This window comes from Nyctereutes procyonoides, unplaced genomic scaffold (assembly GCF_905146905.1).
Source record: "Nyctereutes procyonoides isolate TBG_1078 unplaced genomic scaffold, NYPRO_anot_genome, whole genome shotgun sequence".
NCBI classification, from domain to species: Eukaryota; Metazoa; Chordata; class Mammalia; order Carnivora; family Canidae; genus Nyctereutes; species Nyctereutes procyonoides.
The window spans coordinates 14,148,361-14,164,937 of NW_026575133.1; positions in this window are offsets into that span (position 1 = coordinate 14,148,361).

Consider the following 16,577-nt stretch of genomic DNA (forward strand, 5'->3'; position numbering starts at 1 on the left):
ATGGTGGCTCTTAGCTTACAGCACTGGTGTGCAATGCAGCTGGGCGTCAGAATCACCAATGCAGCTTTTTTTTTTTATAAATTTATTTTTTATTGGTGTTCAATTTGTCAACATACAGAATAACACCCAGACCAATGCAGCTTCTAAGACATGATTCAGGAGTCAGTGAGTGACCCAATTCTGGCCTTCGAGAGAAGGAAGAGGAGTGCTGGAGACTTCTGGGAAGGGTCTTTCTCTTGTAGGAAGCTTTACTCTTTCCAGCTGTTACACTAGTGGTTACTGGCAGCCACCCTATGATCTTTCTCGCTCTCCTCTCCCCCAGGGGGAGTGTTGGGATGAACCTGAAAAAACCTGGATCCTTAGTCGATCAAGCAAACCTAAGTTGATCTAAATTTGGACTGCTACTTATGTGCACTTGTAAATGCCTAATTGTTTAAGACAGTTCTGTTACATGTTGCTGAAATATCCTCCTAGATACATTTGTCTTTATTCCTTCAATCCCAGGTATCACTTGGGACAATACCCTCTTTAGTAAAGGCTTAATAAGGATTGGTTGGATGAATGAATTCACAGTCATTCATTGAGCACCTATATATGCTGAGAACCAGAGATAAAGTAGTAACTAAACAAAGTCCCTGTCATCATGGATTTTATACTCTGGTGAGAATCAAATTGCCTTTGTGGGTCAGGTTAGCAGCCTCTGTAGAGAAATAAGCTTTTTGTTTCTGTTTGTGCAAGTAAATAGGTTCAACCAACATATGTGGTTAGAATGAGAACACTTGTGCCAAAGGATCACGCCTTAGGAATTTACCTGACCACCAGAGTGAGTTTCTGCAGTTAAAGAAAAAGGAAATAACAAGTGGGATCATGAAGAATACTTTGTCACCAAGTTCATGACTCAAAGGAAAAACTACAGTGCTCTTATTGCTGTATCTCAGTCACAGAGCAGAAGACACATAATGGCAGAGGACCAAATGGGGAGTAACAATCTGAAAGGGTTAGGAAAACTTTATTTTAATGGAATAAATGGAATTGGAGAGGGGAAAACGGATGACCTACTTAGTGCCAATCTGTGAGTATATGAAAGGTAATCACGAGGTAGGGATCAGCTCATTTCTAGCTCTTTCCTCTGTGTGATGCTCATCACCAAAGATTAAGGAAGCAATGACCGCGTGAGTGAAATGCCTGATGTGAAGGCAGACTTTGGGTAGCAGCAGGCCTTGTCAGAAAGCAGATTCAGAGGGTTGGGGTAGGAAGGAGCAGTGCAGCAAAATGAGTTGAAAGGCAAAATCAGGAGGACTAGCAATGATACAAGGCATAGAGAGATGAGGGCTTCATGGACTAGGGCTCAGGAAGTTTGAGGCCTGACACCTGAGAAATGAGAGTCAATGACATTGACCCTCCTGTCCTGAGGTCAGTCCTTAATCATAAATTTAGTACCAGCTGACAAACAGGAGACTGACAAAGCATGAACCCTTTTGGGAGGTGTCACAAAAGCCTTATGAGATAAGGTATATGACACAGTCAGTGTTGTGTAAATATTCAGTGGTAGCTGAGTTCATCAGGCTGCCCTGGAAGATGGCAGCAGCAGGACCATTCTTTATCCTTAAGCATTAAAATCATAAGTTATTCTGCAATTGGCACAAACTTCAGCTCCCTGAAACAAAAAGACAATTGTGATAGACATTTTTTGTCTCCCACAACTTGTATCTCTGTCCTCCTGATAGATTGAAGTTTTTTAGCGGGGGAAGCCTCTCCTCTGCCCCCAACCATGTGACCCAGGTGAAGCCAATTCCCAATCATGCTCTCCCATCTAGGAGTGGGTAAGTTGGCTTGACTAATTAGCATATTCCTGCCTCCTAGACACAATGATTGGTTTAGGAATGGTCATGTGATCCAAATTGGTCCAATGAAAGTCAATTCTGAGATTTTTGCTGGAAAGCCTGGGAAGAGGCAGCTCTCTTTCTGCGCTGCTGAGTTGTACAATGTACAACATAAGCACAGAGCTGGCAGGAGCGACTGCATGGAGAGGGCTTGCCAGCAAGTGGAACCAATCCAGGGGAGACAAGGCTAACAGAGAGAGAAGGAGAGATTGCAATTTAATTTTGAGTCTCTGGTACCAGCTGTCCCTAAAGACAGGCCTACTACTGGTCTTCTCTGTTACTATTGCTTAAGACAGTCTAAACTGGGTTTCTGATACTTGCAACTGAGTGTCCTGAAATAATAAATAATGGAGATCATATGATAACTTGCTTTCCCATCTTCTCAGATGAGTTGATGAGATCCAGCCAATCAACTTTTATAGTGCTTGCCACATTCTAAGCACAGGGGATAAAACCACGAATACAATGGAGTCCTTGCCCTCAAGGAACTTAACTCCTAGCAGGAGGAGACAGCTATTAAACAAGTTAAATACATAAGAAAAGTTCATGCATAGATAAAAAGAACCAAGAAGATTATATTGGATCATGAGCAGGAGAGGATGTTTAGTGGGGGTAGCCAGAGAAGGTCTCTTGAAGGAGGTAGTGACTTTTGAGATGAGGTCATAAGAAAAAGAGGCAGCTGTTCAAGACTGGGGAAGCATGCTCCCATAAAAAGAAGAGCAAATGTAAAGGCTCTCAGACTGGGACAAGACTGGCTTGCCTGTTCAGGGGACAGAAAGACAGTGTGGCTGCAGTGTCCTGAGTGAGGGACAAGTAGAGACAGATGAGACTGGATAGGTAAGCTGGAGCAGCCCCTTGACCTTCTGAGAATTTGGGCTTTATTCTGAATGCTGTGAGCCCTCACTGGAATGTTAAGAGGACCTGAGTTACCTTTTAAAAACATTATTCTCATTGTCAGGTAAAGGTTGGAGTAAAGGAAGACAAGAGGGAAGTAAGACCTATTGGGAGATAATGCAAGAGTCCAGGCAAGAAATTATAGAGGGACCCTGGACCAGAGCTAGAGCAGCAGAGATGGAAATGGACAGGCGGTGGATTTGGGATATGTTTTGGTGACAGAACCAATAGGATCCATTGATGGGTTAGAAGTGAGGTGTGAGGAAAAGGGATGATTCAAGCACAATGATCAAGTTTTTAGCCCAAGCACTTCGGTGGATGATGGTGTCACTTAACAAAAGTGAGAAGTCCAAATTGGGGGACAGACTTGGGTAGGAAAGAATTCATATTACTGTCTTAGCTATGGGAGACGTCCAAGTAGAGATGTCAAGTGGGCAGTTGGTTAGCCACACCTGGAATTCAGCAGAGATATTTAGGCTGGAAATAGTTATTTGCAAGCCATAGATGTGGATGGACTGGATGAGGACACCCAACTAAAGAAGACGGGTGGTCAAACATGGCCCTGGGCCTATACCAAGGGGAGGGGGAGCAAAGGGAAATGAGGAATGGCCACTGAGGTAAGAAGAAAAGCAAACATGATGTCACAGAAGCCTAAACAAGTGTTTCAAGAACAAGCAAGTTGTCATCTAGGTTGAATGCTGCCCTGAGGCTGAGTAAGTTGAGGATAGACAACTGGCCAGTGGCTTTGGCAAGATGACCCTGATAAGCGACTGTCTAATTGAGAGATAAGGATGAGAGGCACATGGCAGTACAATGAAGAGAAGAAAGCCAAAGGAAAACACCCAGGTGGTAGGTGAGGCTGGCTGGCCAGGTGCTGTAGGGCTAGATGAGTGGAATGTATTGACCAGTCTTTGTGAGGTATATGCTGTCTTTAAGAGTTGAATATTTTTACAGTTCATTTTTAGTTTAAACTTATATACAATGAAACACACCTATCTTAAGGGATGAAGGTTTTTTTCTTTTTCGAGGTAAAAGTCACATAACAAAATTATTTTTAAAGCAAAACATTTTAAAGCAAACATTTCAGTAGCATTTAGTACATCACAATGTTGTATAATCCCCACCTTCACCTAGTCCCAATTTTCATCACTCCCAAGAGAAGACCCCATAGACCTTAATGGTATGGTATGGGATTTCCTTTGGGGATATGCTGTCTTAATTCCCCATTTCACTCCAATTCACATTTATTTTTTAGGTCTGAGCAACTAAACTCCGTGTAAAACAGCTCTTCATTGAGGGATCCCTGGGTGACGCAGCGGTTTGGCGCCTGCCTTTGGCCCAGGGCGCGATCCTGGAGACCCAGGATCGAATCCCACGTCGGGCTCCCGGTGCATGGAGCCTGCTTCTCCCTCTGCCTGTGTCTCTGCCTCTCTCTCTCTCTGTGACTAAAAATAAATAAATAAATAAATAAATAATTTTTTTTTAAAAAAAGAAGGAGCTGAGTCCATCCTCGGTTCTGAGCCCCAGAGCCCTCGCGGAGGAGCTGGGACTTTAAAAAAAAAAAAAAAAAAACAGCTCTTCATTGAAAGAAGCCAAGCCAAAGTAATCTGTGATGTCAGAAGTCAGGATCATGGTATTTTTGGAGAGGACAGAGTGTGTAGTGAAGGGAAGGAGAACACCAGGGGGCTTCAGAGGTGGTCTGTTTCTTCACCTGGGTGGGGGTTGCATGGATGTTTTCACGTAAAGATAATGGACAAGTTGCTCACTCATGCTACATACACCTCTCTGTCTGTATGTGTCAACTTAAATTTAAAAACAAAACAAAACAGCTAAGGAATCAGAAGGCCGAGGCTGCAGTTCCAGCGCAGGAGGTGGGGAGCTGTGTGACCCTGTGCAAGCCACTCAACTTCTCTGGACCTCAAACTCCCTCATCTGTAAATGGAGAGGATTGAATCCTTCAAGGATGCCCTTCAAGGTTCCTTCCACCCAACATGGTTCCATATGCCGTTTCCCCCTTTCGAAGTGGGGCGTTTGTGCTGCTAAATCAGCCTGAAGCCCTCCCTGACCTTGGCAGAGGGAGAGTCAGGCCTTATTCATGTTCTTCCTTTCAGAATCTAACAGTTGCAGCTGATGTCTCTGTGGTACCACTTGTCAGCGGCAAGGCAGCTGTGAAGTTAATGATAGTGCAAATAAAAAGCTGCTAGTAATTAGGCGGCTGGATGTTCAAGCATTATTGTTATTTTAAAAAATCAATTAGCTGAATAAGAAAATGCCATTGAGACAAACATTTATTTTTCTCCCTAGCACAGTTCCAGCTGGGTAGGAGGATAATGTGGTCAATTCCAGAAGGGGGAAATATGGCGCTGATATATTGGAAATTAATATATCTTTTTATATCTTTTTAAAAGTGCATAGGGGAGGACAGAGGTTTTTAAATTTTTTTAAGCTTTTATAAGGGAGGAAGAAACTTCACATAACCACCTGCAATTTGTACCCGCTACTGCTTTATTAGCGAGCCTCTAGCTCTGGCAATGACCACATCCCCATTTCCTCCTTTAAGAAGGCCTTTCGTAACAAAAAATGCTTTCAGGACATCTCGGGTTATTGATCAGTATTCCAATCGCTGGGATAAGACCTGGGGAGTCTATTTTCAGTCTATTTATTGGGAAGCAAATAAATGGAGAAACACAAAATTTTTCCTCTATGTCTCTTGTTCATTGTTCAAATAACAGCACTTAGCCAAGCAGATCATATAATGGGGTTGTGTTTGTGTAGAGCGCTCACCTGGGCCTGTGTCCTGCATTAACCAGGTGACTCTGGGGCCAGTTATGAAAATTTCCTGTGACTTAGTTTCCTTATCTGTGAAAGAAGATTCTGTTAGTACACATACATGGGTGTGTGTGTATGTCGATGCAGGGACACGTGTGTGCACACACATGCACACAAAAATTAGCTTGCATACACCATGGAAAATGCTTCGCTCAATGCCTGGCATGTAACAGGCACTCGGTAAATATAGCTATTTTTACTCTGGGGGAAAAGGTAGTTCTTATGCCTGTGGGGAAGGGGCAGGGAAGTGTTAGGTAGCAGAAAGTGGATCCAACTGTTTTCCTATTAAGTGGCCATATGGACTCCTGCATGTAAAGGCTCTTGACCACTGTGGCTCTCATAAGACCCCCAGCAGGGCTTTTAGACTTCTCTGTGCTTATCAGTTTTTAGTCCCTGCTCGTTGCACTTTGAGAACCACAAATAGCCCTGGAGAGAAGGAGTCAGAAGATCTGACTGTTCCCCTGTAATGGATGATGACCACACCCCCTGCCGCCACAGCTGGTGACACAGGCCTTTAGCATAATGGAAGGCATTTGGGGTTCTATTTTTCTCTCACTGCGTAGAGGATTACTCACCTCACTCCTCTGTGTCACAAGGAAGGAGAGTGGGGGTGGGGAGGGACACAATAAACTGCCAAGGATGAGTCAAGTTTTAATAGAGCATCTTTGCTCTGAAGGCAGTGACTGCTACTTCTTATGCATTCCTGAGATTCAAATTGCAAAGCAAGTCTCGAGCTATTTTACTTCTTTCTTTTTGGGGAAGGGTGGCAACTGTGGGGGTTTTTTTTGTTTGTTTTTGTTTTTGTTTTTGTTTTAACTATATTTTGACTGTGTTCCTTCTAGGTTGGAGAATGAGGAAAGTGATACTCCCAGAACTGGCTCCTTTAGGCCTCTGTGAGTCTTGATTATGAACCCGCCTGGCTTGTGCCTCTTCAGCTCTAAACCTTCTCCTAAGACATCGAACCCCTTCTGAGCATTTCTGCCCTTCCCTTCCAGAAGCAGCCACAGTCAACTGGCTCTGGATTGAAAATGAGTGTGGAGAACTACTCCTTCCCTGACCAGTATGCCTTTGTGGACTTCTTAGCAGTGTGCCATCTATCTGCTGCTAGGTTTAGTTCAGTCAGGAAACTGGTTGATTCCCACATGGGTGTATGTACCACCACCTGTAGCTCCAACTTCCCTATAAAGCTCTTTTCTCAGAGTGGTGTGGAGTCTTTCCCCAGGAGGTTGGAGGTGTCAAGGGAGATGTCAGGGGAAAGGAGTGCTAATGAGAGAGGAGACAAGATCAGTTTTAGGATCACTTAGTGTTTCAGTTAAAGGATATTTCTTATAACCCAGTGTATTTGCGTATATTTTCTTATTTCCATGGTATGAAGCAGAGGAACAATCAGAAAGAAAGTAAAGGGTAGGGGCAAGTTTAGGGTACAGGGCAGGAGAGAACACAGGACACTGTTGAATTGAGCAGCCAATTGGCAGCAGCATATTTTAAGCATCTCCAAAGACCATAGGAAACAACATGGCAAAAAACATTGATTTTAACTGAACTCGTGTGCTTGAGGCCAGCAGTTCCCAAACATAGCGGAGCATTACAGTCACAGGGAGCTTTCCGATGATACATGTTCCGGGCCGTGTGCCGGGGAATTCTGAGTCCCTGATCTTGAATGGGTATCTTCAGTTGAGAAGTTTTCTCAGGTGTTTCTGATGACCAGTTGTTTAATTGCTAAGTTGTGCCACATTTCAAGGGGAGATGGTCACATGTTATCTACCATCAACAAGGCAGCTCAGGCTTACATCTATACTTTTTGTTATGCAATGTAACACACAAACAGAAAAGCACACAAAACAGAAATGTGGTGCCAAGCAAACACCCAAGTGTCAAAATAGAACATTGCCAACAGAATGTTTATTGGAAACTGAATAAAAATCTTCAAAATTTCCAAATTTGTAAGCTACTAGAGCTGTTCCATTTCTCCAGCACTTGAATTGCAAGCCTTGGGTTTTAGATATATCTCTGGAAACCCTTGAGCTTTTCTCTGACATTTCACCCTTTGTAATCTTGCACTTGGATCCTGTGATTAACCAGGAATCAGCATCTCATTTCAAACCCTAGCTAGTTCCTCCACTTGCCTGCGATCTCAGATAAGTTCCTTTACATCTCTGGCCTTTAGATTTCTCATCTACAAAATAAGAAAAATAGCAATATCTACCCTGTAGGATTTTGCGAGCATTAAATTTATTGAGCAAACTCAATATTGCCTGGCAATCTATGACTTTCCTGTGAGACCCTGTTTTCACTTTGCTCTTCTCCGAAACGTCTCTTCCCAGAAATTAGTCCCGTGCCAAAGGCTCATGCCATTTCCACCTGCATAGGGACATGCTCTCTTATCTCTTGCCTTAAAAAGGAAACAAGCAAACAAACAAACAAACAAAAAAACCCTCCTTGGGGATCCCTGGGTGGCTCAGCGGTTTAGCGCCTGTCTTTGGCCCAGGGCGGGATCCTGGAGCCCTGGGATCGAGTCCCGCATCGGGCTCCCGGCATGGAGCCTGTCTCTCCCTCTGCCTCTCTCTCTCTCTCTATGTCTATCATAAATAAATAAAATATTTTAAAAAACCGTCCTTGACCCCACATCTCTCTCTCCTGCCATTACTTTATTTTTCTGCCTCCATTCCCGGCAGCATTTTTGTCATCACCGTCTCTGCTCATTCACTCTATGTGGTCTCCTCTGTGCTCTGCAGGTAGGTTTCTGCTGTCCCAAAGCCACCGTGACCACACCTGGCAAGATGACCAAGAATGTCTGCATTGCTCCGGTCCAGCTATTACCGTTATATTCTGAACTTAGCTGGTCTTTTGGCCGCATTTGACAAAGTTGACCCTGCCGAGAGCTGGAGAGAGAAGCCTCTGAGCTGAGGGAACTGAAAATCCAAAAGCTCTGAGGTGGGTACAGGCTCAGTGGGTTCTATAGCAGAACACAAGGCCTGGTATGGCTGGAGCATAGAGGGAGGAGTATGAGCTGAGAGGGCAAAGGTCTGCAGGGGCCAAGGCATGTGGTGCGTCATCAACTCAAGTGAAGCTTCTGCCCAGCGACTGGCATGGAGAAGGTGCTCAATGTTAGCTATTATCCCTGTTATTGTTAAAATCCCATTAGTGCCAAGGGTGACAAAGAGGATCAGGGAGCTGGGTAGGGACTCAGGCCTCGAAGAGCTTTCAGCTTGCTGAGGGTCTAGATTATATCCGTCATGTAGGCACCTGAATGAGAGTCCACAAGCCGATTTCTTAATGGTTAATTTGTTGTCATTGCCCCTCCCCCTACCCACACACTTTCTGGTGAATTGTGTCCCATCCTGTGATTCTCTCTGGATAATTAAGGTTTAGTGTTTCACTTGAAAGGGAGCAAAAGTGGGCTGTAAGTCCCTGTGAAGAAAGAGATGACTAAGAAGCTACAAACCATGTGATTACCATGTAGGCTGAGGACAGACAGTGGCCCCGTGTCCTCTCTGCTTCTCCCGTCTGCTCAAAGTAATCCCTTCCAAATAAATAGTAGCTGGTCCGTTGTTTCATTTGTCCAAGCTGCGTGTTACACAAAGGAAATGAGATTCTGGAAGCAGCCTTTTGGTTTCCTGATGCAACACGGGTGACCTAAAACAGGTGTGTTTTTATCCTTCTGGTGTCTTTGCCACACACATTCATACTGTGGGCATACCTGCAGGTGCACACACACACACACACACGCACGCACTCAACACACATTCGACATATAAACACACTGACTCAGTGCATCCCCAGATATCTAACACACACACACACACACACACACACACACACACACCTTTGTCATATCTGAAATTAATTTGCTTGCTTTCGTTTCCAAACTCTGACATTAGCAGTTCTTCCTCAAAATGATAAGCCCATAGAGCATTCTGGGTAATGGCATATAAATGAGTAAGATCACTGTGTTCCCTGTTTTCGATTCTGCTAGGCCATTCATATGGCAAGAAATATGCTAGGGTAGAATGTATTCTATTCTTAATCTGATTGTTTTCAGACTTTTGTGCTTGAGGACATTTTGTCATTGTACTGGTTTTCTGGTGTTCCTCCTTTTCATGTCTGGAAGCTCATATTCTTTTCTGTCATGCACCATTTCCAGCATTCCAGGCCAACATGATGTCTTTATCCTCTCCGTTTTAGATTCGAAAGCATCTGTCGAGTGTCTGAATGTGTCTGGCTCAATACAGGTGCTTCACTTGAAGAAAACCTAAAAAAGTATTAAAAATCAAAGCCACGGAAGATCTCAGCAAGATTTCTTTGACAATTAGTATTTTTCTTTTTTTCTTTAATTTTACTCTATGTTAATAATCTTATCTTAGAACCTATCAATTGGCCACTGATAGAAATGGGGAAAAAAGCTGGTCCATCACCTACAGATCAATTAAGAAACAATGAAATAGGGATCCTTGGGTGGCGCAGCGGTTTGGCGCCTGCCTTTGGCCCAGGGCGCGATCCTGGAGACCCGGGATCGAATCCCACGTCGGGCTCCCGGTGCATGGAGCCTGCTTCTCCCTCTGCCTGTGTCTCTGCCTCTCTCTCTCTGTGTGACTATCATAAATAAATAAAAATTTTTAAAAAAGAAACAATGAAATACACAATATCAAAACCAAGACACACAAAGAATGAAAAATCAAGCCACATAATGGGGGGAAATGTTTGCAGCACATTAATGATTAAGGGGGCTTAAAGAATCAATTCAAGTAAAAATGGGTGAAAAAGTGAACACTTCACAAGAGAAATCCTAATGCCTGGGGAACATGTGAGGAGTGCCCACAACCTCACTATCAATAGAAGCTTCAGATTATTAATAGGGGTAAAATTTTAGATGGACAAAAACTAAGAAGACTCCTAATTCCAACTGTTGTTGAGGATGCTGAGCAGCAGGAGCTCTCTCGTGGGAGAGTACACTATCCAAAGCCTTTGGAACACAGTTTGGCAGCATCCAAACACAAAACGCCGGACTTGTGAACAGCAATTCCACTCCAAGTCCTAGTTCTAGCTGCTGACAACACGTGCACAAGCCCAGTGACGAAAGCAGCAAGATTTGTGATGGTCTGGAAGTGAAAACAGGACAAACGACCACCAGTAGCCAACTGGATAAATGGATGACGTGCTGTTTACCCTGTGGAATAGTTAGCAGCAGCAAAGACCATCACACCACAGCTTCAAACAATGACGTCGGTGAAGCTCACAGACTGTAATCTTCCATCCTCCTTCCAGGGCCAGACACTCTAGGGTCAGACACTCCTATAAATTTGGTGACTTCCTAATGCTGGAGTTAGTCTGCAGAGCTGTGCCTGCTTGGTGCCCAGATCTTTTGGAGGGTGAGAGAGGGTCCCTGATAGGGTATCCAGTAAGAGGAGTCCTGGGCTCCCCCCGGGGAATTGCCACGGTTCCTGTCACTGCTGTTGAGAACATTCAGCTTGCTGGTTCTTGAATCATAGGTGCTTGTTCAGTTGAGTCAGAGGTCTTTCCTGCTTCTCATTGGCTGGGTACCTGTGCCTCCAAAGTGTTTCCCCAGCTCTTCCCACTATAATTTCAAGCCATATATATGTATTGTCCAAATTCAGGTTAATCCTAGGAGCATTAGAGAATGAGGCCATCCTGGCCCTGGCCTCCGTATATGTAGCCCAGATGTAAGCCACACAGTGAAAATGTTAAGACATTTGAGTGAATGCAAAGTACCAGGAACCTACCTTTCTCTCCAGAAAATCGCCAGCCACCTCTTTTCCTTTCCAGGGTCAGGTTCCTATAGCCCCACTCTTTATGTTTTTCAGCGCCTCCAAAATAGGCTCCTCATCTGCCTCCCCATCCGCACGTTTTTTAAAACCTCATAATAGTGTACTACACACACAGTTTGCTTTTCACCTGTATTTCTTGGCAGCTGGACATTTAGATCTGCCTGGTTAAAGGATTCTTAGTACTCCAGTATAAAGAGGTGCTGATGGCTGGACACTTGGGATCTTTTTTTCCTGGTTTTTGTCTAATAGGCTGCAGTGAAAAAGAATCTCCCTGCTTAATCATCTTTCCCAAGACTGAGTTTCCTTGGGTAGTTAGAAGAATGTTTAACTTTTTCTTTCAAGAAAAGAGGAAGTGAGCTGAGAGGAGCCTTCTGTGGGCCTGCTGGGAAATTGGGGCTCTTCTGTGTAGTAGCAGGGTCATCTTGGGAGAGCCACTTATCACATGGAGGTGACATGGGAAGATTCCCATAAGAATGGTGAAATGCAATAACATGTTGGTTGAGATGCTTTAAGAAGGGGACCCTGGGTGGCTCAGTGGTTGAGTGTCTGCCTTTGGCTCAGGTCGTGATCCCGGGGTCCTGGGATGGAGTCCTGGATCAACCTCCCCACAGGGAACCTGCTTCTCCCTCTTCCTATGTCTCTGTCTCTTTCTCTGTGTCTCTCATAAATAAATAAATAAATAATAAAATCTTTTTTTTTTAATTTTTATTTATTTATGATAGTCACACACAGAGAGAGAGAGAGAGGCAGAGAGAGAAGCAGGCTCCATGCACCGGGAGCCCGACATGGGACTCGATCCCGGGTCTCCAGGATCGCGCCCTGGGCCAAAGGCAGGCGCCAAACCGCTGCGCCACCCAGGGATCCCCTCTTTTTTTTTTTTTAAAGATGCTTTAAGAAGTTGAAAACATTATACGGCAACAATAAAGTGTGACTAAAGTAACGGGGCAGATTTGACTGGAATCATCTACTACAACCAGCCATATACCTTTATGTTTGAATAGATGATACCTGGAAGACTGAGAACACCTAATTCAGACCCTGGCGGGGAAGGGGGGAAGGACTAGAAATGTACTGTCTTGTGTAGAAGTCCATGGGGTAGGCTGGCTTCAGGCACTGTGAGATTCAAATGCTCAAGTGATGTCACAAGGCTTGGATTTCTTTACGTAGCTCTGTCTTCTGATGTATTGGCTTTCATAAGTCTTCTTGTTGTGGGGACAAGATGGCCACAGCATGTCTCCTCAGGCTTTGGTACAGCAGGAAAGGGAAAGAATCTTCTTCTCTAGTAGCTGAAACCTGTCCCAAGTTGAGTCTTCTTGACCCTAATTGGAGTTGTCAGTCAGGTAGGCATTTCTGAACTACCCAGAGAATATAATTCTCTGGCTGTCTCAGCCCAGATGTAATACCTTTTTTGGAACTCAAGGCAAAGTCCACTCTGCTAGAATCCTCTGGACTGAGAGAAGAAGAGTAGACGTCTGAACATAAACCCAGTGCTATTCTGACATTAAGTGAAATGGACAGTGGGCCATCAAGAAGCCACAAATTCTCACTGCATTTAGGGACTTCCTGTTCGTGTGAGCCTGTCGTTTCAAAATTCTGGCTCAGCTGAGTTTCCTTCAGGGAATATCTCCACATTTTGTTTTAGGTGGTGGTAGAACCAACTATTAGATGCATGTATGTGGCAAGAGAAATGTTTGCATATTGAAAGTGTTTCTCTTTTTCTGAGATAGCTCTTCCTCCTATCAGGCAAAGAGGTTTACCTCACAAAGGCCTGGCAAAATGAATGTAGTTCTTAATCGGAGTTGCAGGGAAAGCAAACACACAAAGGCTGAGCATCCTCCCTCTGCACAGCTAAGAAGAGATTAAGTGCAGAACCCCCCCTCCCAATACGTGCAAGGTCATTTAAATCAGAGCAGAGAGGAGGAAAAAACCAATAATTGTTTTTTGATCGAACGTGATTACATTTTAGATAAGCTCATCCACGCTTTTGCTGTCACAAAGGGAAAGTTGAGGAGGTTGCCAAATAAGCTCCCCTACCTTCAAGTTTTGAAAGAGCCAATTATGAGATGCAAATGACCCAGATCTGGGCTAGGAGTTTAACCCTGAAATAACCGATAAGCATGTCAGTTCTCTAATCTTCTTTTCTTAGGCTATGCATGTTTTGACTCCTTTCTGTGTCTTCTGTTTCTTTTTCCTACTCTACCTCACCCTCCAGTCTTCATGTTCTGGGAGCTGGCTGGCCTCACTGCGCACAGGGGAGCACCACGCTCACGACCCATGGGCAGGTGCTGCTGAGCTACAGATTGCTGCCCAGTCACTCACCATTAATGTAAATCCATGGTACTATCCTGCCCTCAGCTCTGCTTTTGGAGAGAGTGGGGGGCCCCTGGGATAGGTGAGCCCCAGGAGGCAAGCCGGAGGGGGCCACCAAGAGAATGGGTGCAGAGGAGCCCCTCTGATGGCCACATGGCAGAAGCAGGACCAGAGGGACTTGTTTGACTCTTTTCTGTCTCTTGGCCAAGCAGCGCCCAGCTCCCTCCTCCGCAGTCCTTATTCCCAGGCAATGCATTCCCCTGTAATCCAGTACCCACAACCGTGGTAGCCCTCAGACTTTGCTTTGTGTGGTCAGTAACAGGTTTTAACATATTTTAAATTTAAATGCCTTTGGGTACAGTATATGTGTATATATGGATGCATGTATAAAAGCCTTTTGTTTTCCACAGTCCCTACTCCTCCCTATTGCCTTTCACAGACCTGCTTCATTACACCTTATCTGACTGACCTTCAGCTAGTAGGTAACACATTAACCCTTTCATTTTTATCACCTTAATTCTCTCTCTCCTTCCTCTCTCTCTGAAGCAAACAATAAACATCCAGGAATGCCTCAGTCTTGAGTGTGTACCTCTACTGCTTCACTGAGCCACACTGGGTCCCACTCTCCAAGTCTGACTTTCCTGTCCCCAGAGAAGTCACCCCTCTCTGAGTCCACATTTTGACCCATCTTCCTGCCAAGCCCTCCAGCCTCCTCCTAATTAATTCATACTCCTCCAGAGCTCCGCTGAAAGGGCACTTGCTCAGGAAAGCCCTCCCTGACTCCCCCCAGTTAGGATGGATCCTGTCACATGCTCAAAATACCCTGTACTCTTGCTTCACAGCATTTACCCGAATGCTCTTGCAATAGTTACCTGTCCTCTCTCCTCCCTCCCCACAAACACCTCCCAACCTTGACCACCTCCCAAATGCAAGCTCAGGGAGGGTGGTTACTCAGTTTGTCGTTTTCCTAGTTTATCTCCAGCTCCAGCGGAGCACAATCAGAGTGCTCTTACATGTTGATCAGTGAGTGAGTGAGTGAGTAAATGAGAAGATGGTTAAGGCATCAGACTTAGACTGAACCTGCAGGGAGGTGAGTTTCAGGGGGAGGACTGCAGGGACGCCGGGTTCAAGGGAGCACAGCACGGGCATATGATGGTACCATGTGGAGTCTGGTTCATTCATAAATTCCGGCCTCTGTGAATGCACCAGGCTTCCTGCGTCCCCTCAGAGCGGGGACCCAGCAGCCAGAGCATTTCCCAGCAGCCCACCAGGTGTAGGCAGAGGAGGGTTTCTCCCCTCCCGTGGGCTCTTTCACTTGAGCCCCAAAAGTCCCCTCTTGTGCTCCTTCTGGTAAGCTTTCCTCACCTTCCCCACTCTGTTTAGACTCCTCCTTCCACTCCCTCTTGAAATAAAAGCCATTTAGTGATATCTTCCTTGGTTTCTCTTTTTTCTATCTCAAATCTGGCCTTCGGCAGCACTTATCTTTAGTGATATAGGGTGAGCAATCTTCCCAGGAAAAGTTTTTCTACATGTCTGTGGTTTAACCTGAATTGTTTTTGTTTGAGGTTTAAATGGATCTATTGATTTTCTGACCCATTCAGGAACTTCGCTATTTTTAAATAAAAGAGGGATGTACCAAGTACAAGTACCAAGTAATAGGAAATTGAAACCAATTTCCATGGATGCAAGTCACCTTCAAGAAGGACAGACCACCTTTTGGAGGCCTGATATAGTGGGGGAAGGACCCTATTCTGGGTGCAGAGATCGAGGTGCTGAGCCTGCTCTTGCCGCAACCCCTCACTGGTGGCCCTGCACTAGCCCTGTCTGCACCATGAGGGTGTCTGTGCCAGGATGGATCTTAAGCCCCTCTAACCCTGATGACTCACCTAGGTCCCTGAGCTCAGCATCAGTGGATGTCATTCTTTCCCCCTGCACTGAAGCCCACAAAAGCCCCCGAGGGCACGGGTCACCAGGTGGCAGCTTCCTCGGTGGGCTTGCCTATCTCCTTGGACAGTCCTCATGCCTGTCTAGGCAGGGAGTGGTGCATTGTGAGGTCCAACTTACAGGAATGGAAGGAGATGAGAGAAATGGCTCTTTCTTTGTGCTGTGAATACCCTAAATGAGCCAACCTCTTACTTCCACCCACTGGGCCTGTGACACAGGAGCTGGCCTCATGGTTGGTGTTAAAGGATTGTGTGTTTGGGTTTCCCCCACCACTGAAATTCAGATGTTGAAATCCTAATCCCCAGGGTGATGGTTTTAGGAGGTGGGGCTTTCGTGAAGTAATTAGTTCATGAGAGTGGAGCCCTCACGAATAGGATTGGTGTCCTTATACAAGAGAACACCCAAAGAGCTGGCTTACTCTCTTTCCACCATGGGAGGATACAGGGAGAAGTTGGCTGTCTGTAGCCTGGAAGACAGTTTTCACCAGAACCTGACCATGCTGGCATCTGGTTCTGAGTTTTGAGCCTCTGAACTGTGAGAAATAAATGTGTGTTTTTTAAGCCACCCAGTCTAAGGTAATTTGTTATTACCTGAACTAAGACAGTTGGGTCGGAAGAGGTGTTCTCTGCATACACAGGGGTCTCTCCATAGTGCCTTGTGCTCTTTTCCCTCCTCTAGTCCTTGCCACTACTGATTAGAATACACCAGTATGGTCAGGCAGGAAATGTGAGGAGGTCTCCTACTCCTCTGCACCCCCATCCTGATCAGGGAGGCATATTCATCACCAAAGGGGACATAGAGTTAGTCAGTCATCAAGTATTTTCCCTCCCCTAGGGAACACATCATAGTGGAACAGAAGAAATCCTTGAAAGAGTCACTGGTTCAAGGACACTTATGGCAGTTAATAATAAAACACCAAGTTAATGCCTCC